We start from the raw sequence: 21714 nt of genomic DNA, 5'->3' as shown, positions 1-21714 counted from the left end.
AGATCACTGTGCTATAATGTCATGATATTGCATGAAATGCTCTTGGAAGCAGACCTATAATTCGTACACCCAGCTCAGTCCCAGAAGTGCTCACAGTATTTATTGGTAGCTCAGTTACAACTTATTAATTTCTTGGATATTGTATACACAGAACAAACATCCTTTGAATCCAGTTCTGTGTGGAGGCACTACCTTACCTCACACCCTTTTTGTGTCCATAATTCCATCTCATTGCTGCAAATACCTGCATTTTTGCCAAGCTGGCTTCTTTTCCTGTATTTTGATCAGAAGGTGCTATGTGATGGAATTTGGTTCCTTTTTCACATGCAGAGTTTAACACAAAACTAAATCATTCATTTGAACTGGCAGATTTATGATACTGTTCCCAGGACACTTCACAGATAGAGGAACTCATCACGGGGCTAGCGGCCGGCAACATTGTAATTGCCCCTGCACAGCCTTGGCGAGAACCTTGTGAATAGTTTTGCATTTCAGAGTGTGTCACATTATGTATTAGCTCCTTATTATAACTGGCAGAAATTACTCTTGGAAGTGGAATCCATTTGCCCGAAATGACTCAGGGAGAGAACCTGGCCTCCCTCTGCTTGATCATATGAGATGCTAGAGGACTTAAAATGTGGCTGTCCTGTACATAATTAACGAGAATCTCCTTGGATGGCTGTTTAGGGCTTGGTTCGCTGGAATGTATTCCACCCGTTGCTGCAGCATCATGCTTCATCTGTGAGACGCAATTGAGATTCTAAGTAGCTTTTTATTCAACTCACCCAAGCAGAAAGAGCACTTGTATTCAGCATTTCATTTAGTAATGCCTGATAACATACCATTTATATGGCAAGTTAATTAAAATCCATCAAGCAGGCCTTGCTGTGCTTGTGTGTGCTTTAATCTCTTTAAATCAACAAACCATTTACTCTGCTTTAATGTATTCAAGCCGCCGGGCAGTTCTCCCCCTCTTCACATGTGACATACTTGACCCTGGTTTTAATGCATGCAAATAAGCGATTGCGATTTCAGAAACATTTTCTTAAGCTCAAGTGATTCTGAGGCAGGATGCTGATAATGACAAGGTATACTCAGATTCATTGCAGCTGTGATGTGATAATACAATTATTTATTTTGTGTCCAACCTACTTCATTAAGGGTAGTGACTGATCACTTACATTTTTTGAGTTTTGAGTTTTGTAATTACGCAATTATGTGCATGGGATTGTTAATGCGTGTACATGTGTGTCATGTCAACATGGCTAATAGATTTGCAGGCTACGCGGAAGCCCTGTCTATAAAGAAAAATATATTACAAAATCTATTGAAAATGCAAATAAATAAATAAAATAAATGTATTTGATAATAATAATAATAATTTGCATTTTATTAGTCCTGCTGGGGAAGATTGATTTTTACTCTGTTGGTTTTTTCACAATTGTCACACACATACCTGAATAACATGCCTACAAAGCACCATGAGACATGCATTAATGTAGAGAGATGTCAGAGTGATGGTGCTGTATCACAGTGTCCAGAACAGTTAAGGTGGTTGCCTTGCTCAAGGGCACCTCGGCATCGCCAATAAAGTGGATTTGCACCTCCCCAGTCCCCACCCTCTACCGACTGCATGGTGCTATATTTGAACCGGCTCCCCTCCAATTCCTAACCCCCCACAAGAGACTGATACCACCACTTGTGTATGGGCTGGTTAGCGTTTAAAGTGCATTCATGCAGTGTGTACAGGTATGCGTGTCTCCTAATCAGCATGCCTCTAGTCCCTGGGGAGCCCCTCCAGGACCCCTCCAGCAGCGATGACTGCTGAGTCACTGCACATCCTACTGAGGCTGAGCAGCCCAACACGCTGCGTTTGGGAGAAGACTGCTGCTCTCGGGTTTTACCCTTATACATCTTATCCAGATGTGTGCTCTAGTCCCAACCTTCCCCCTCTGCCATGGATAGAAGATTACGTTTCTGTAACCATAAGAACGGACACAGCAGATAGCCAGGATAGCCTGCTGAGTGACTGTTGTTGTTCATATGTTCCATAACCTGCGGAGAAAAAAAGAATGTGTCACAGGTCTACACAGCTCCTGTTGATGGAAAAATGATTGTGTGACTGACTCGGGCATTTTTCTACAAACAAAAGGTCATTTACGGTGCAAGACACCACAGCGTTTTACAAAACACAACAGCATTTTAGAAAACGCCGCAGCATTTCACAAAACGCCACAGCATTTCACATTGGACTGAAATGGTATTCCTTTAGGGAGAACACTTCTTGTTTGTGATTGGACAGAGCCAGCCAGAGAAGCACTGCTATGATTGGTTGTTTTAGCTGCCAGTCAAGAAATGACGCTTCGTGATTGGTCAGCACCCGACAGCATAATATGTCTTAGGTTTTTTGGCATCGCTCTAATCGCTCAAGTTTCACCGTGGATGTCAGATGTGTTTACTCCTGTCATTCAAACAAGACGCGCTGGAGAGGGGGCGGGGCGTGTCTCAAAGTAAATCCTATCGGAATCGGATCGATCAGGCTAAACTAACCTGTAGCTGCTCAGTCCACACTCACAACAACGTCATACAGACATAAATAAAGCAGCGACTGTATTCACCATGACATAGACAGTGTGTGGTTTGTACATGTTTAACTTTTGTCCAGTTTCTGAACAGATATGAGGAGCTGTGAGATCTGAGTGTGTGCCTACAGCTAACGGCTGATGTGTTGGGTTGGGACCATAGACTGTGGTTGGGACAAGTTGCTGTCGGGTGCTGACCAATCACGAAGTGTCAGTTCTTGACTGGCTGCAAAAACAACCAATCACAGCAGTGCTTCTCTAGCTGGCTCTGTCCAATCACAAACAAGAAGTGTTCTCCCTAAAGGAATACCCTCTCCGTCCAATGTGAAATGCTGTGGTGTTTTTTCTGTGGTGTTTTCTAAAATGCTGTTGTGTCTTGCACTTCAGGGCCACCGTAGTAATTAGTTCCAGTGGGCGGTTAGTTGTGTACTGGTTTGGCTTTTCCTTTTCCTACATCCTCCTGGGAGAGCTGTTCTAAATTGATTAAGGATATATAACTTATGTTTCAACTGTTGATCTCTATCTAAAGTGTGATTCCTGCATTCTCATATTATTCAGAGCAAAGTAGTTTTATTTTAATAAGTCTTTTTAAGAATACATTTTCTTTATGCCAATGAAAATCACACAGGACTGTGATATCTAGTTTATGGAGTTAATGCTCATTACTCAAACACTGGTAGCTGTTCTGTAGGCATTGCTTCAGGGCAAAGCCTTTAGCAACTCCAGTGAAAGAATCTTGTTAAAATGTCCTTACACAACCTTTCAGGTGCAGTTTGATTATCTGCAGTACTGAGAACTGCTGGAGGATTCTTTTGAGATCTCCACCCACTTCAGAATTCATCAAATCGGCTTTTATTTTTGTATAACTACTTGGAATTTTATGAAACAGCCTTGACATTCTGGCTTTACTTTAACTACAGTACAACAACATCATCACTTTGGTAGCGGTATTACCATCAGTATTACTACTACTATGACTGTTGTTATTATTATTAGTAGAATTTACCTGCTTTTTAAAGTGCTTTTATGTGCTTTTCAAACAGAATATGAAATAAAAACAGCTAATATTGCAATTTAAGAAGTCCCGATGTTACCTCTTCATCACATCTGAAGTGTATAATGGTACATAACAAGCATATTGGCAATGTTTGAGTTCTGGACACAGATCCAGCTGTTTAGTCTTATTCAGAAATGTTTTCTGAAATGTCTTGTTCCTGCACTTTGACTGAGCTGAAGAGTTGGTATTAAAGTGGGTTGGATGTAACAAACCTACAAATGAAAATGTCCTATTTCATTTTGAGAAGTGGACCAATTTGATATTTTAGTTTTTGTATTTTACCTTTATTTTACCAGGACAGGTCTCATTGAGATACAAAAAAATCCCCTTTTCAATAGAGTCCTGGCCCAAGATAGGTAGCAGCACAGTTACAGACCATTTTAAAACACACTATCACAACACAATCATACAACCACATTTTATAATTTCTCCTAAACTGAAATAAGCAGTAGAAAACAAAGAAAACAAAAACTATGACAAATATAAAACATATAGTAGTTTTTTCTTTTTTTATATTCACGCTGTCTGCTTGATGAGTAGTTTAGCATACTGTGTTAGAAAAGTGTTATCTCACTGAGCAAGTATGGGAACAACACAGTTGTGAGGCTCCCTCCACTGACGATTTGAATAGCAAGCAAAATATCCTTGAAGATGAATGATGGTCGGGATTCTTAATTGAATTCTGTTATTTGTTCTACATGATTAAATACGAGTCATCAATCAGCATTTTTACCTTCAAAGTGCAGTGGTTAAAGTGCTGATGTGATCACGCTGTTAGCCGGGGTTGGAGCAATATGTATTGATGTTGAGCTGTCAGATGAAAAGTCAAATCTTTTCATGTGGACTTACCATGTGCAGTCTATGTTCTGCATTTCCATACAGATCTGTTCGAAGCTGTCCAGATTACTTATTTTTTTGCTCTTGATGCTTCTGATGAATCTTACATTTTCGTAATGAGATTTAAAGTGCCTTACTCAGGTTGTGGTATGTTAATGAAGCCGGTGTTATTTGCACATAATTACACAGATCCTAAATGTGCAATTATGAATAATAGCTATGAAGTAGTATTCTATGAAAAACAAATAAACTCCAATTTCTGCGATTTCTTTCTTCTAATCTTGGTCACAACCTATTCTACTATTATGACTAGGGTTACAAATAAAAACAAATGTATTAGAATCATAGAAATTGCATTGCTTTTCTTAACTGAGTTTAAAAACAGACTTCTAAACCAACAACTCTCAAGGGAAATTCAAACCCCTCACTGACAATGATGTATTCCCTCGCTCGCAGCATCAGATACTTGTTAAAAGGTTCTAAACTCTGGGGAAACTTTGAACTGTGAGAGATTGAGGTTAAGAGCTCCAGGGCCGCACTTAGGTTCTGAATCTTTGAACATACCAAGACTGTCTTTGAGGGACCGGTGTTCCCCGTACACGTCACACCTCCAAAAGACAGAGGGGCTTTGAAATCTCTTACAAATTTGAATGTCATTCTTATTTGCCCCAGCCACATTTCTCCTGCATAGAAAGGCACCTACTACGAATGATGGTCCCGTTCAATTTCATTATTGGTCTTTTTGTTTTTGTGAAATTGACCCAGGCAAGGAAAACCCAGTGTGTGACTATAACATTAACGAACATTCCTCTGCACCTCCTCCTCTACAGTCCAGTAACAAATCATTGTGTTCTAGTTGGGAAGTGTTGGTCATTATTCACTCGACTACAGATGAGATACGACGGATGAATACAAATGTAAGAAATAGACTCTCTGGGTAATGATTCTAGTAATATCTTATAGTAAGAACATAACAAGTAGCATGCCCATTAATCTTGCACCTCCTAGATTGTGCATCCTGAAATACCAATGCTGTTGGTCACATCCTCCTGAAGTGAATCAGCACATTTCTTTGATATACACTCCGGTTTTAAGATGTGTTTTTATCTTTGAACTGATTCCCCGGAGCTTTGCCCCCACGCTGGGAGCCTGTGGGGGGAAGTGGAATCAGACGTCCAATTAGACAAGAAGTTTCCTGTATTACAGGGCAGGATTCATTAGGGCATGTTTTACAGCAGTGTGGTAGGACCACAGAGATGGGGTTTCTTATCGTGACCTTGGAACCAAAGTGGCACATTTTCATGTGTTCGCTCACACACTCATGATATGGCACATATGCAGAGCAGGCAGGAAAAATAACGATCATATGTGAGAGCAAGCAATATTTTTAAAAGTTCATGATTGTTCTTCTCTTATGGTCATTAAAGCCTTTCTCTTTTCGGTCATTTTTGTTTTTATATAGACATTTATTTGTCTTATTTATTATTATGAAAAAAAAAACATTCATTATAATTTGACATGAAACCTAACTGTGCATTCCAACTTTGTGCAAAATGAAAATAAACAAATGAAACATTTAAAAAGTGCTGGCTTACCAGTCTATATAGATTGATTATTCTTGGCTGCCCGACAGGTTTTTAGTATGAATCACATTCTCTGCTTGTAATTCTCTGTATACAGAATATTCTGTAAGATCACTTATATATAATTTCAGTACTTACATTAAGATCAATCTGCTAGTGTATTCCTGTATGTGTCGGAGGAAGCAACATTGAAAAGAAACAGATTGAAATTTGAGAATGTATGCACAATACTCTTTATACCTGTTTATTTGTAACAACTAATGTATGACACACAAATTAAAATCATTTCCCGCTATCTGTAAAAAAGCTGTTAATAAATGATGTATTCTTTAACTATTTCCTCCCAAATTATAGGTTGAATTTTTAAATGCATTCTTTATTGTCAAAGCGGATTTGTATTCATTTTACATTGCAACTTTTCATTTAAAATAACTAAGATCAAAGAGTATATCAGTAAGAGCTATTTATGCATACTGTACACTAATTCGCTCTCAAGACATGTTTTTAATATTCATTTATCTGTTAAGTTATGAAAGAAGTGGCAAATGTGCTCAGAATGTTGTGTTTTAAATAACCAGAGAAACAATTACACCATTTATACACTTGAATTTCTGTAGAGACAAATATAATCGCTTTTGTACTTTAATGCATCGTGGCCTTTTGGCATCTTTGCTACTCTGAGACTGTGATCATTTTCTTCGGGGGGGAAAGTGTTTTCTGTAATATTGGTATCTGTAATTTCACTGTGTCCACATCGAGCAGAACATGGAAGCTTGTTCCAAGTCAGAGCAGCAGAATATCAGGCACAATTATGCATCAAATAAATCACTAGTGGTTTCCCAGCTCACAGCCGCGCTCATTTCCACCCCCACTATTTCTTGTGAAGTTATTTACTTGTTTACTTTTTTGGCAGAGTCTCGGCTCAGATCATGGATTAGTGGAGATATTCTCTGGCTCATTTGCAGGCTAATTTGCTGGGTTTTAGAGGCCCTTGTGGACAGTTTTGGCCTGTTATCTGTGGAGTTGCATGCCCGCTCCCTGCCAGTTCCTCTGACAGTCTAAACCAACAGGACATCGGGGCCCATCTTACCACCAAGGCTCCGGGGCCTCAGTGCAGCTCAAAGCACGACATGGAGCAGGATGAGCCGTCCTCCATGGAGGATCATCCTAACCCAGTCTCACAACTTCTGTCCCAGCAAGGCTCATAATACATACAGCCAATTATCTATGTTTGTGTCATACTAATGTATGTTGAGAAAGTACATTCACTGCTTAGAGCAGGATACAAATAGCAAGGCATATGTTTCATATGCTGTATCTGTATCGATGCATATACTAAAGAGATCGCATATCAGCCAGATGCATTCTTCCCACATAAATACAGATTCTTTAAGTATTTATTATTTACAACACTATAATACATATTTTTAACAACTCTAAAACACATTAACAAACACTTCCACTTGTACAGTATGAACAGTTGTGTGTAGTTAAGAGTCCATTTCTACCTTTTTGAGGTACATTTTATTGTTGTATGTAGAAGTCAAATGTATTTGTATTGTTAATATCATTGTTGTCAGAATTATTATGTTATTATATTTATAATTATTCTAAGTAATGCACATAATACTTATAATTATGTATTTGTATCCCCTCATAACCCATTGCATGAGCACACATTGCAAGACAAAATAGTATCATGTCTTATCACATCAAACTGATCATCTCTTACCATATTTCCTTTTTAAGCGTTTTGCAAACATTGTGTGTCATCGTCTTGCACTAAAACTCCACATTGCTCAGAACAACCAGTTATCTCTGCTGAAAGCAATTAGCGTTTTTTATTAGGGCCATGGAGCAGAGATCATAACAGTAGCTTTCCTACTGTGAGAGAGAAATAATTACACTTCCATACTGAGATTCTCTCCTTACCTGTTATCCTCTGATAACTATACACCACTGATACCAATCAGTTTCACGATTTATAGGCTTGCTAAATAAAATAAAAAGATTAGTTAGTTAACAGCTCTATAATGTAAATGCTTAAAGGGGACCTATCATGCAAAATGCACTCTTGTACGTCTTTTATACATGAATATGTGTCCCCGGGGTGTCAGGGAACTCACCAAGTGTCAGAAAATACAACCCTCTCTCTTTTCCTCTATACCCAAATCTCTAAAAAAGAGGCTGTTACGGATCTGATACAGACTGATCCAGATTTGAATTATTTTCTACGTCACAAAAGGGGTGCTCCGCATAGTGGTCAATTCTCCACCTATCAGGGGAATGAGAGGTTGGCTCAAAAGCGCTGGAGACGCTGTAGTACATATGCCAGGCCTGTAAGTGGCGCTGTAGTCTGCCACAAAAGCAGCGAAGAAGACTTCTTCCCTTGCATGGTTGCCATGGTTGCCCTTCTGTTTATTCTCCGCTGTGGCTCTTTTTCTCCCTCCCCGAGGCAAGCGTTTGAGCCTCCTGCTTTAAAACAAATGAATAATGACTCTATATAATCATATGTAAGGGATAATGTGCAGTGACGCGTTTTATGCAATGTGCACATTATCCCGCTTATTACACGGCCACATTCTCAACAAAGTAACAATATGACTCTCAATATTAATTGGAATGCTTTTATGGATTTAGAAAATTATTTTATTGATTTAAAATAGTTGTATTGATTTAAATTGACATGCATCCGCTAAGAAAAGTAGTCCGTTGTTACTGGTTGAACTAACGTAGCAACGGCAGGAACTGCTTCGATAGCGTTTTTGAGGAGCTTTTTGATTACAGATTTGAAAACATCGCTGCTTGCTTTAAAAGTAGCACAATTCATTTTGTCAAACCTTGGAAAGTATCTAGATATCCCTGCCCTAATGCCAAAGTAACTGCACACTGAATATGTGTCGCCGTTTGATGTCTATGTCTGGACCGCTGCGTAAAAAGGAGGGTTTCTGCCCCATTACTTCTCTTCTTACTTCTATAAGAATAAAACACGAAGGACGGAGATCTCTTTTTGTCCCCCTCTTCTGACAGCCCAGCAGCAGATCTCAGAGCACGCTCCCCTCTCCTGCAGGGGGGCGTGGTCAGCTGCAGCTCACATAATCAGCCCCCTGCAAAACAGCGCTGGAAAGAGCAAATAGAGCGAAATGAGGCATGGCTAAAATGCAGGATCTGTTTCGTATTTTGAAAAAAGAACTATATTTATATACTTTATATAGGTATGGCCCTACAATATATTATTCAAATGACACGTCCCCTTTAAACTCTATTTGGCAACGTCATCTTCCAAAATTATAATACTTACATAAATACATGTGAAAACATATTTGTAATCATTGTTGTACACATTATCTTTGCATGTGCAGAATATTAAAATGCATTAAAGTAAAACAAATAAAACTACACATAACGAGAACATCAAAGTGTGTGCATGAAAACACACACTGACAGTTATCTCTATTTATTTACTTGAGAATAAGAACCTTAAACCACATACAATGAACAGAATAGTGTCTGTTTTATTTCTATACTAAATAATAGATATTTTGCAACATAAGAATAGGGATGTAGCACACTTCAGATTTCCACACACATTAAGATCCTGCAGTTCTAAAACCATGTTGTGCTGGCCGGCTCAGATTCCCCCTGGATTTCTCCTCTCCCAGTGAAACAGCTAGGCACGGTAATATTTCACAGAATGTGCATGTTGAATAAAATAGCTCAGGACATAAGCTTTAGATTTCTCCCCTTTTTTGCTTTCACCGGTTCCCTAAAGTACTGCTGTCACACTGAAAACACAAGTCTTATCTCAGCTGTGAGAATTGCCAGCCTCTGCAGCGGGTCACACTCTCTGTGTCTTCAAACCTCCGTGCTGGCACTCAGTGAAAGACTACGTATAGATAGAGACACTTTGAGCTATTGAAAACATTTAAACTGACTTATTACTAGCAGAGCACTTAAACTGGAGTACAATCAGTTGGATGTGTAACAGTTTAAGCTATTTTATTCAGTGCCAATTGTCCAGGAACATTTTTTTTTTCAAATGTCAAGTGAGACAACTTCATTCGGAAAATAGAAGATAAGGGAACTGCTGTCTGTCAGATAAGAAGGTTAAATAACATACATGCATTTGCTGTATTACTTAAAATAATATGAATATTGCTCTGAATACGCTTTACTGTGATGACCCTGGAAGTGAGGACATTTCTTGACTTCGTTTGAATTACATTTTTCAACAGCCTTACAATTGTTTGTTTTCAAGTCTGATCGATGATCCTGATGTCCCTGATTTCCCTAAAGTCTCCGGAGTAATTTTGGCTTTGCTGAAGTTTAAAAGTATTATCTCTTTATATTTCACAGAGCAAGAGGCTGCAGGTTACAGCTTGTAAGCCTGCCACTAATTGGATCCTTGGCTGTTTTCGATTTTGTCCGAGACTTGAATGTTGTGATTCTGTAATTGTTGCCATTGTAATGGATCACATTGTCTTTTTGATGTCAATATTGCTGGAAAGAAAATAAAAGAGTCTTATTTAGCTTAAGACTAATCCTGTAAAGATGTATTGAACACTTTTTGAAAACTTGAATAGTTGCAATTGCATAGCGATACAAAGTGATTTAATTAAGGGCTGAAAAATGCTACTGGGCAAGGATTTATTCATTTATTTGTTGCATCTCTATTTCACAGGGTGGTCCCATGAGAGATGTTGACTGTTGCGTGGGTGCCCTGTGTACACAGTACAATAAAGCAGAAGTCTTACATTCTGCATTTACGAGTGCAAACAAGACCAGCAAGACATATATTAAAACATGAAAAGGCATAATTAAAATGTAATATGAAAAAGGATAAAAGTGGGATAAAAATGATTTATTCTGGCTTGCCCACACTGTGCACATCCAAGAGAATTGTAAAATAATATAGCATTTTTAATGACAGAAAAAAACAACTTTGATTAGTCTCTCTGATAGGCAGACTACAATCCTTTCTAGGCATTCAGGAAAAATGCCTTAATTTCTTTAAAAAGACAACATTGTGTATAATGGGTGACAATGCACACCACAGCTGGAGGGGGATGAACAAAGAATTGAAAATGGTTCAGGCTTCATACAGCTGCTAACAATCAATTCAAATTGATCGGCCTCAATCGTGATCCTGCAGATCAGCTCAGGACATCCCGAGCACAGCTTTTATTTAGAAAAAGATCCAAAATATTGACACAAATTGGATGAAATTGATCGACTGAAGTCAAACATATATCTGCAGAGGGATACATTGTTTACCCGGACTGTCCTATTTATTTTTTGAATACTGTTTATAAAATAGTGAATGAAGCATATTGTTGCTTGCGACTACTGTCACCATTAATACAATTGTTAAAGAATGAATGTCCAGGGTTCAGCAATACAAATATATTTCTTTTAAATGTGCTCTCTGATTTAGCCCTGGTCTCAGTTTGGATGTTCACGTTGCCTCCCAACTCCAGTTGCTATGACATCCGCCCCAGGCAACTTGATTTCTATTTAACAACTCAATGGAAATCTAAAATTGAAATCTTCTACAATTACACTCCGGGAAAGGTATTTTCTGTCTTCATATGATACTGTTTTACTATTATATTCCTGCCACTCCGACTGTGTTAAATGCTTATTTATTCAGCTAATACGTTTCAGAAAGGAGATTTTCAAATGTTAATTAGATCAAGATTGCTATTTATTGTCCAGCCTTATCTTACCATTCTGTTCTTAAACTACCTCTATAATAAACACAGTTCATTTGCTCTTTTGTAAACTCTCAGTGGCTTTAGTTGACCATGGTATAAATGATATAAACACTTAGAAAACACAATCCGCTTGATAGCATGTACAGTATTTTAGATAACCCTTTGAACTGTCACACACTCAGTGAGAGCTGGGAGGCAAACACAAATCAAGTCTTTAACGGACAAACTGTCTGAAATGAAAAAACAGTGGGCTTTTATACAAGTTATCTGGAGAGCACGACGAGAAGAGGACATGGTTTTAGGATAGAAGTATGCACCTTTAGCTTGAAATTATCTATATTACTATGCAAATCTGCCTTAATACACAAATGTGGCAGCACAGAAGAAAGTTTGGAAAGTCTGAAGGATTGAACTTTTTTTAAGGTTGTGCTTAAACTCTTTACTGTCTCTTTATTGGATGTGTTTCTGTTTCTTATGGGTATACTTTAAAGTGTTATTAGGCCAGATCTAGAGTGCGCTGAGGAATGACAGGACGGGGATGGTGCCATCTTTGTTCAGCGAGGCCCCAGGCAAGCCACATGTAACCCTAATGAGTCGCTTACAATTTCAGGCTCCGCTTGCTCTCAAACACCAAAAGTAAACTTTTGTCTTTTCCCCCTCACTATTCGGGGACCTTAAGAGGATTGTGGGGTCATTATTTATTCATGCCATTGTGTTTATTCACCAGCCTCTGTGTGTAACGGGAGAGGGAATAGAGCAGCTAGCGCAGACGGAGTAAAGCTGATAATTATCCTCTATTAGCATTGTTTTTTCAGCCAAGCTTTAAGTCAGCTCAGTTGAAGATCGAGCTATGATAGAGGTCCAGAAACAGATTACCATGTGCACATCTTTGAAGTCTGGAATCCTCTGCAGAGGACTTGCCAGAGGGGTGTGGATGAATGTATAAGCCTGGGCCTGTTTTTCTTGGCTGTTAGAGAAGATATGCTGTCACCATGTCAGTAACAAACACTCGTGTTGACCAGAAGATCCTTAAGAGCAGCTATCACATGCCTGCAGCATGTTGTTAACAGCTAGAGGTGAGGAGATCGGAACCTTTACATTTTTATCCCAGAACAAAGAAAGCCCCAGGGAGCCTGCATGGAGGGATTTAGCAATGTCAGAGCACATTGAGTCAAAAGACTAGTGACATTTTAACTTGGAATGTAAACACTAAGGAGGATTGCAAATGGATGAATTGGTTATTAGTTCCAAAAGAACTGTTAGAAAACATTGTGTTCTCCCATTGAATTGGTCGTCCATGTGTATTTATTCTGGGTAATACTTAAACAGTTGCTCCTCGGGGACTTTTCTTTGAAGGGTTAGTGCAGCAGTAGTACATTTCTCCTCCCACAGAAGAAAGTTGAGTTGATTTCCAGTCTGATTAAGTCTTGTGTTTGTCACAGAGAAGTCGTAACAGATGGCGTGCTTCGGCGTGATTGCAGGGCACACTGTTTCTCCAACCCACAGAAATAGAGTGGACTGGATGGATGAGAGTGGCATAAGCCAGGCCGGGCTGTGTGTGGAGGATGATCTGGGGAGTGTGCTTTCTCTCGTCTCAGCCACTCTTGCTGCATTTCATCTTCCTAGGTGATACTCTGCAAAGCCACCGGCATCAGTACTAGTGGTTGGATATGTTCCTCCTCCATGCTGAGGAGGAGTGCGGGTTAGAGAGGTTTGATCTATCTGTGGCTCATGGTCTGTGAGCATCAACAACGTTTATGGGAGTGGTGATAACTGCTCATTTGATATTAATAACTTATTTACAACTATTTCTAACATCCAAACGGATCTGCTGGCAAGGTTTTGCAAAGTCTGCATTAATGACCAATGATTTGTTTTGCCTGTTTTCTGAATGTATTCAAACCCTCCATTTGTAATTTGGCATTCGATATCTCTTAAAGAGCATATGGAGTTGTAAGTAATGGGTTTAGAGTGCTGATATAAATGTTGTGCCTTCTGTGGTAATGCTTTTTTATCACACAAATATCATTTCCATTTCCTCAGTAATAGTCATGTCTATAAAAAAAACATTTATGGGTATTTACAATTCGTTTTCAACCTTATTATGCATTATGTTCACTCTCTGTTATTATAGTATTGATTCCTAGTAGGTAAACGGCACCGTCAGAGTATTTTTAATTATTTTTCCAATGTTGGTTCATAAAAGCTCTTTTCCCACTTCCTCTGCAAATTTGTCTGTGTCCGTTTGCGTTGTTCTTGTTGTGTAGTTCAGCGTTGGGTGTTAGACTAGTATATAGTGTAGTGCCCTGCACAATTACAGTTTGCCTGAAAAACTAATAAAACTGCATCACCTGGGGAAATCATGGTAATATTGCAGCAGGCATGCTTTTAGCATAACCTTGGGTAGACGTGTAAAATCAACAAATACCTTGATTTTGCTTAATTAAAAAGGTGAAAACCCAAACTCTGCAGATGACACATATAATTACAATGCAGGGTATCTCTTGCATTTGCAGCGTTAGGCTTATGACTCTTTCAAAACTGTCCCTCTGAGCTTTGTCTCATTTTATTTATTTTATTGTGAGATGAGATCACCTATCAAGTGGTAATTTCATAAAAGGCTAGTTATGGCTTACAGCTGTGCAATAGAAAACAATGTCAATTTGGGAATCATAATGCAACAATGAAAATGAAGCAATCTTGTTTGTACTGCCTGGAGAGATCTGATATGTATAATTATTACCGGAACACATACAGCTATAACTTGTGATGACAAAATATAGCAGTCAATTAGAACATGACATTTATCTTATACTGTACATATCTGGCAATATAGTGACTTTAGATGATTTTACAGCATCATTTCCTTTTTGTTAAGCCTCATAATGATAACTTACAGTCTGATATGTAAATCCTTTTGAAGTCCTTTTCCTTTATTGATCAGGTCATATCTTACAAAGAGTGTGAAAAGTATGCTCTGAGCCTAATGTAAAGGCATTACATTATATTTGTACTGGATAGTTGAACATGTTTTGTCTAACACTAAGGAGACCTTCAGATTTATAGTCACTCAGTTTCTGTATAGTTGTTTTGGCAGAAGTGTTATTATATATATTTTTTGATCAAATGTTTAATATATTTCAAATTCCAGGCTCATAGTTCACATCATGTACAACATTGAGTGACTTAAACCAACCCATTTGAGAGACGCTGTATTTATATTCTAATATAGTCCTATTGGCTGTCCTGTTGGGCTAGATAACCAGTACTATCTCAAAACTGAGGATTACAACTTCGAAAATGTTTCTTGAAATGTGTCTGAAACATTATTTAAAGATACAAAACAGATGAGAACCATTAAATGAAATACCTGAACATTCACGGTACTAAATGTACTACATGAATTACTAAATTACTGCCTTGCCCTCAATGGATATACTACATATCCTAATATCACATATGTATTTCGCAACCTTGTCCATCCTGACCTAATAGAAATTAGATTTTCAGATTTTAATATTGTTTTTTTAAGTATACTGTCTATCATCATCAACAATTCCTAGCCATTTTGTTGGTCTGTAATACTATTCCCATCTTACATTACAGGAATGTCACGAAAGGGCTTTTTTTCCTTCAGTCCCAAAGACGTAGAATTTCTAAGGCTGTCAGTGACACAAAGGCAGGACTTACCCTGCCTTGCCAGAGACTTTGAAGTTCAATCCGAACCAAGAGCAGTGATATAGAAGGCAAGAGGGCACATTTAATCAGTCATGGCAGAGCTCAAATACCGCCAGCCAGTTAGGAAAAAAAATCAAAAATAGCATCAAACCTCCTTTCATGGGTTTAGCAGCTCTAAAGCCTTTGTATCGCACAACATTTCTAGGACAACATGCTTCCCACTAGTGAACATGTGTGTTGGAAACTGTAAATACATGGCCTCCAGAACAGGACATCATTAGCAGGACAAAGTTGAAATTCTGAAAAGGGAATTGATGATGCTCAGGTAATTTAAAAGCTATTAGATATCCAATGAAGGCACGCTGTCAGCTAAAGTACCTTGTAGGCCCATATAACTCAATTAAATGGCCATTATTTGTATTAGGTTTGGCGTAATAGGCTTATTTAGAAAACCAACTGTTCTTTTCCCCTTTTCAAAGGACGTACAATACATCCTTAATGCTTGCTACAGTGTGAACTAGTTATTATGACTTTGTGTTCAAGACTAAGCAACTTGAAAACTCATGGCCCATTTTCACTGAGAACTACTAAAGTGCACTCTGCTCATGATTCATTATAATTGCTTTCCCGGTTTTACCCAATCAGTTAATATTACATGTTTAAAATGCGAACAAATAAGTGACCAATTTAAACAGCACGTGCACACAGAAAGTTGTGTGTCAGTACTAAAATGAGTCACTGGAGAAGGAACACCTACCCGTCTCCTCCAGACGTCTCTAAAGAGAGTTATTCAACTGAAAGAAGGCCTTCATACGTGAAAGCTGTCGTTTCTGACAGATGCTGGTAAGAATCAGACATTAATCTTAAACCTGCCTACCTGACATCGCTCTCATTATCTCCTTTTTTTTAAATCTGTGCAATTAGATGTCTGCTGATTAGAGAACGTATAATGAAAGTGAAGCACACTTAAAAGGCGTCTGATTTTTGTTGAGTAAGTCGAGTGAGGAACAAAGCCTCAAAGAAATACCATCATGTTCAATGTGCCCACACCAAATTACAGCCCTTCATTTCTCTTTGACGTCCACATGCCAATACAATGATAACAGTTAGAACAGGAATGCACAGCCAGGCCTTCGATGGCGCTGGGAACAGTCAGTACAAAAATCAACACAATCTAACAATCTGAAAATATAACAAAAGCTTTAAATATCCCATCTGGGAGTGAATTCCACTCCACCTACACTGTATAACAAAACTGGTACCAGGAGCAAGTTACGCAACATTTTACTGCTCTGCCAAACTGCCAACCTTTCACACACCCCTGACGGATGCTACTACGCAGCTGTCAGTGTAGTGTTACAGATTCTGTTGTTTGCCCTGGTGTCATTGTGGAATATTTAGTTTTGAATGTAGCATTTGCATCTAATAATGATACCGGTATATCTTGAATGCGTAAGTCCTTTGCAGACTGCCGTGCGCTTTGATAAAATAAAGATTCAATGCAATCTGCATTTTAAAACAAGAGTAGCTGTTTGATGATGACACTCAGCCCCCCCTGAGACTCTGAGTCATTCCTCTGCGTCCTGTGTGCTTTCAGTTGACGGTATAGGACAGGCACCGAAGATGTTTGTTTTTTTCTTCACCACTCGTCTGCAAATAAAGTACATATTTTATAGATGCTGCCTGCAGCTGTAGTCCTTAAGCAAACAGATAATTCCTGTTGTCACTGTGGAGTCGCACATCTGCTTCATCTTGCTCTCTGTTGTGGGTGTGCAGTGCATTTAAGAAGCTATGCGTAGACTTTATTTACAAGGTTGTGTTTTTGAAGAACTTTTCTCTCCTTGAGTATGTATATTGATTTCTATGTATAGCTTCGGAATGTAAAGCAATTGGATGCCAAATTAAAAAGATTAGCTAGGTTTAGGTAGGCAAAGAGAGGGGACTCTCCAGATGAAAGATGTTGACTCTTCTTACTCAATTCTCTTTTCACTTGACTTCATCCTTTCTCCAAATGATATTCTCTATTTACCTCGCTTAATTGACTCTCCCTATGCCTGACAACCATGCTCAAATAAAGGCATTATTTAAACATACCTCTGTATATTGGTGCAGTGATGAAGACGGATTCTGCCTCTCATATAGAAAACTGGATCACTGAGATTAGGCTTATAGTTCCGATGCGTGATCCTACATTAACAGGCAATTCTACATTAATGATTTCAGTTAGTGTGGGCGTGTATATATTAAACAACTGCACTGATGTTCCCTCCTGCCTCCACTGTTAGTCAACAGATGAACACGAGCAGAAGCACACAGACATGCATACGCAGATTGATCACATTAACATAATATACAGCGGCTGTCAGACCTATTTTGGAGCACAAGGTGTATCAACAAATCCTTGTGAAGTTTCTAATTATTTATTGACTTTAGCACTGAAACACTTACGGTAGGTGCTAAATTGATTATTTGACTGACAGAAAATAAATAACATATTTGAAGTTATTAAGCTTTTTAAAATGGGAGGATTTGCCTTTCCCTGTCTTTCTATAATTGTAAATCAAATATTTTTGTGGTTTAGACTCTTAGTCTGACACAGTCTAAGCCATTTGGACAAGTTGTCATTGCCAATATTGTTTATATTTATTCGTATAAATGACCGGGTAACTACAAGTTAAGCTATATTATTACTACTCAAGTGATACTGACACTGTAGATTAAAAAAATAGTTTGAAGACAAACTGTAGAAGCAAACTTAGATGAGAATGTGCCTTGACATGGTTTAAAGGCATAACTGTTACGATGTGTGAAGCAGGTAGGACCCAAATGCAGATTAAAGTAAAAATAATTCCTTTATTCCAAAGCTATACACAGACAGAACAGAACACTCACCGAGGACAAGTCAAATCACAAAACGAACCGACACTGAACACTGGGAGACAGGGGGATTTAAACACAGGGTGACTAGACACAGGTGGGAACAATCAGGGGCGGGGCCAACACTGATGAGCACAGGAGACACACAAGGAGTGACAGGTGAAAACAATCAGACAACTAGACACACCAGGGAACTAATGACGGGAGGAAAAACACAGGGAAAAAGACCAGACAAAATACAAGGAGGAAAATACCCATAACCAGACATACAAAACTACAAACGTGACAAAACATGAGAATCCTGACAATAAAATGTTTTATATTAATGCTTATCTTACCTCATAGTTTGCAAACATTCAATACTCTCTGACATGATTTTTCACTATGCAGCTTCACTGACGCAGCTTCAGGCTACCTTGGGACGTTTTAAATGTGTGAACCGGTATATCTTTATTTAATATGTTTCCCGTAAGCTGTCAATGTAATATATGTATTTGTTGTGTAGGACCGTACGATATGCTGCAAATCAATAAACAGGACTGTTTCCTGGATATATTGGATTTCCAGGATTTTTGCATGTGTGTAAACATTTCGGTCTGCTTATATTAGATCCAAATTGAATTCACAGAAAATGTACTATATTGCTATTTATTGCCACAATAATTCATTTTGATAAAAAAATGATATTTCTGAAATCAAATATATGTTTGTCATACTGCCCACCCACAGTTTAGGCTTACTCCCTTAGTTGCTTTGCAGTCAGTGTCTAGCTAAAAGCTCAGGGTGGTCCCATAGCAGGAGACCCCACCCTGGATCTCACGCTGTATCTCTGCAACAGCCGCTGTCTGCCTGTCAAAATGCATGTCTCCTCAAAGTTGTTGAGTACAGCATAAAACACCTAGTTGCTTATTTATTGGAAGTTGTCGCGATGATAACAACACATCTATTGATGCATAGCTGTCCGCCCACATGTTTCTGCTGCTCTTCTGCACCTGTCTCTCACACGACTACCACACTGTTATCGGTTCTCCCTTGTTAATAAATGTCACTCTTTGAACTAGGGTTTTGATGTAAGGTTTACATCTGGCACCTGAACCACTTTTGTTATGTTTTACAAAGTACAGCGTGGAAATGTTGAATGAATTTGGTTTATGATATCTGAATCCTTAGGAATTTCACTTAAATCACAGTTTATTACCAGGTAGGTTGACACGTACAAGGAATTTGATTTGGTGTTGTGGTGCATACATAAAAGTAAATCAAAAATTACTATTTTAAGAAAACTATAATAATATGACAAAATATAAAAAAATACAGTAAAAGATTGCAGTATTTACATTGAGATAGAATTGGAATAAAATATGTGCAGTAATGAAAAACAAGATATTGTGTACATTGTGTGCTTTAATGTAATGCATAGGGTCTATGATGTGGCTGAGGTACAGTGTCAGTGTCTCATTGGAACATCATGTATATTCCAACATGTTTTTGAGACATGCACTGTATTATTTGCTGTTATCCTAACATATCACAGGCACCAAGGTGTTTTACTGGGTCGCAGCTGAGTTAATTAAGACCTTTAATGCACTGGGTGGGGGTCTGTGTTTGCAGTCAGGTCAAACCAGGCAGTGATTGGCACTGAGACTGTCAGGAACTTAAGCACTGGCGCATGGTCCAGGGGCTCCTACGTAAAGGTCCCCTTTTGCTGCTGTAAAGTAGTGAGTGAAGGCAAAGGCAATGAACTCTGGCAGCCCGAGAAAGTTCTCTGGCCGTGTCAGGCTGCGGCACCTCGTCTGTAGAAGCCCTGTCTGTGGCTGCAGGTGTCTTAGGCATACCGAACAGTATTCATTTAACACAGCCAGACAGTAAAACCTCTGTGAGCAAGACTAATGGCTGCTGGGCATGAATACCTTGACCTCATTTAGGTTATGACATTGACCATTTTTAAATCTTCTCTTGTCTCATTGACGACATCTCTCTTTGCTGCTACATTCAGTCCAAGACGTGGTGCAGCTCATTTTAATTTCCGCACAGCTTTCCAATTTTCATATCAATACAGCACATATTTCATTTGATCATTTAAAATAGTTGTTATACTTGTTTTACCACTAACCCTGTCGCTCTTACAATTTATATTCTTTAACCTGTTAAGCACTGAGCCTGTTTTTCAGGTCTCAGGCTCGAAAATGACATTTCCAGAACAAATGACCATAACTACATTTCTAAAAGGGGAACATTAATACTCTTTTTTCTCAAAGTAAGTCAGAATCAATATAGATGTTTTTTATTTTAAAGAAAATTCAGATTGAACATAGTAAAAAACTGTAAATTATAGTGTCCGTCCAACAATTATCTTTTACTTATAGTGAAAACTAACCTTGGATGATGGTAAGGTAGACTAAAAGCTTTAGGAATCCAAAGAACAACATATAATAAGTACCCTGTAACAAGATTGATGCAAAACAAGTGACATTTGACCTTTTTAGAGAGGTTTAGCAAAAAAAACTCCACCTCTGAGGTGATTTGGGTGGAAATGGCCGTTTTTACCGTTTCTCTGGAACTCATTGGTCGATTTTGGTGATTGACATCTCTTTCGGACCGTTAGAGCCAATATAATCGAAGGGGAATTTCCACATACACACACACCTTACCATTGAGAAATGAGAGCTATGTGCATGCAGTTTTGCATGAGAGCGAACCTATCTCTCGCTCTGACATCTGGAAACGGAAAAGCAGGTTTATTGCTTATGGATGATCAGAAATCATTTCAAAGGGACACAGACACATTGGATTAACCTGTGTTTATATTTGCACCATATACACCAAGGAAAATTCCTCGTATGTGTAAACTTACTTTAAACCAGTTTTTGATACGGATATCTGATTTTATCTTTCATCTGAACAACTCTGGTGTATGGTTACTCTGTTCAGCAGAGTGTTGTTGTATGGAACACGCTAAATGTAGTTTCTTGGATCTATTAGAGGGATTATTGGAACAACTGTAATAATGCTCTTTTCAGCAGCTCTTCCTCTCCTGGTAGTACATTGCAAGCACAACAGTGTGAGGGTCATTAACCCCCAGCATGGCCACTGCACCTCTGCACCCATGATCTGCACCGGATTGGCAGAGAAATGAAGTGTGTGGTGTGTAATATATAGAAAGCACAAACGGTGACTCTCCGGGGCGGTGGGCAGTCTCTGCTAGTGTAGGGCTGTGCCTTAATATTACTAATTGTTTCCTAATTAGATGCGAGTCAGTGAGTCATATTTTAATACTCTTCAGGGATCATTACAGAGCGAGAGGAAATGTATCTCTACTGATGGATGGGGGTCCAGTCAGCAGGAATGTCGACACGGAGAACGACGGAGCGATGAGAAAATGGAGC

General features: G+C 38.6%; 1 protein-coding gene across 5 annotated transcripts in view; it reads left to right on the top strand.

Moving 5' to 3' along the window:
• Nucleotides 1-21714, top strand: part of tenm4 (teneurin transmembrane protein 4) — a 154334-nt gene that overhangs the window by 41745 nt on the left and 90875 nt on the right. The window lies entirely within an intron of this gene.

Source organism: Pseudochaenichthys georgianus, chromosome 13 (genome assembly GCF_902827115.2).
Source record: "Pseudochaenichthys georgianus chromosome 13, fPseGeo1.2, whole genome shotgun sequence".
In the NCBI taxonomy this organism is placed as follows: domain Eukaryota; kingdom Metazoa; phylum Chordata; class Actinopteri; order Perciformes; family Channichthyidae; genus Pseudochaenichthys; species Pseudochaenichthys georgianus.
This window is presented reverse-complemented; position numbering and strand designations above follow the sequence as displayed.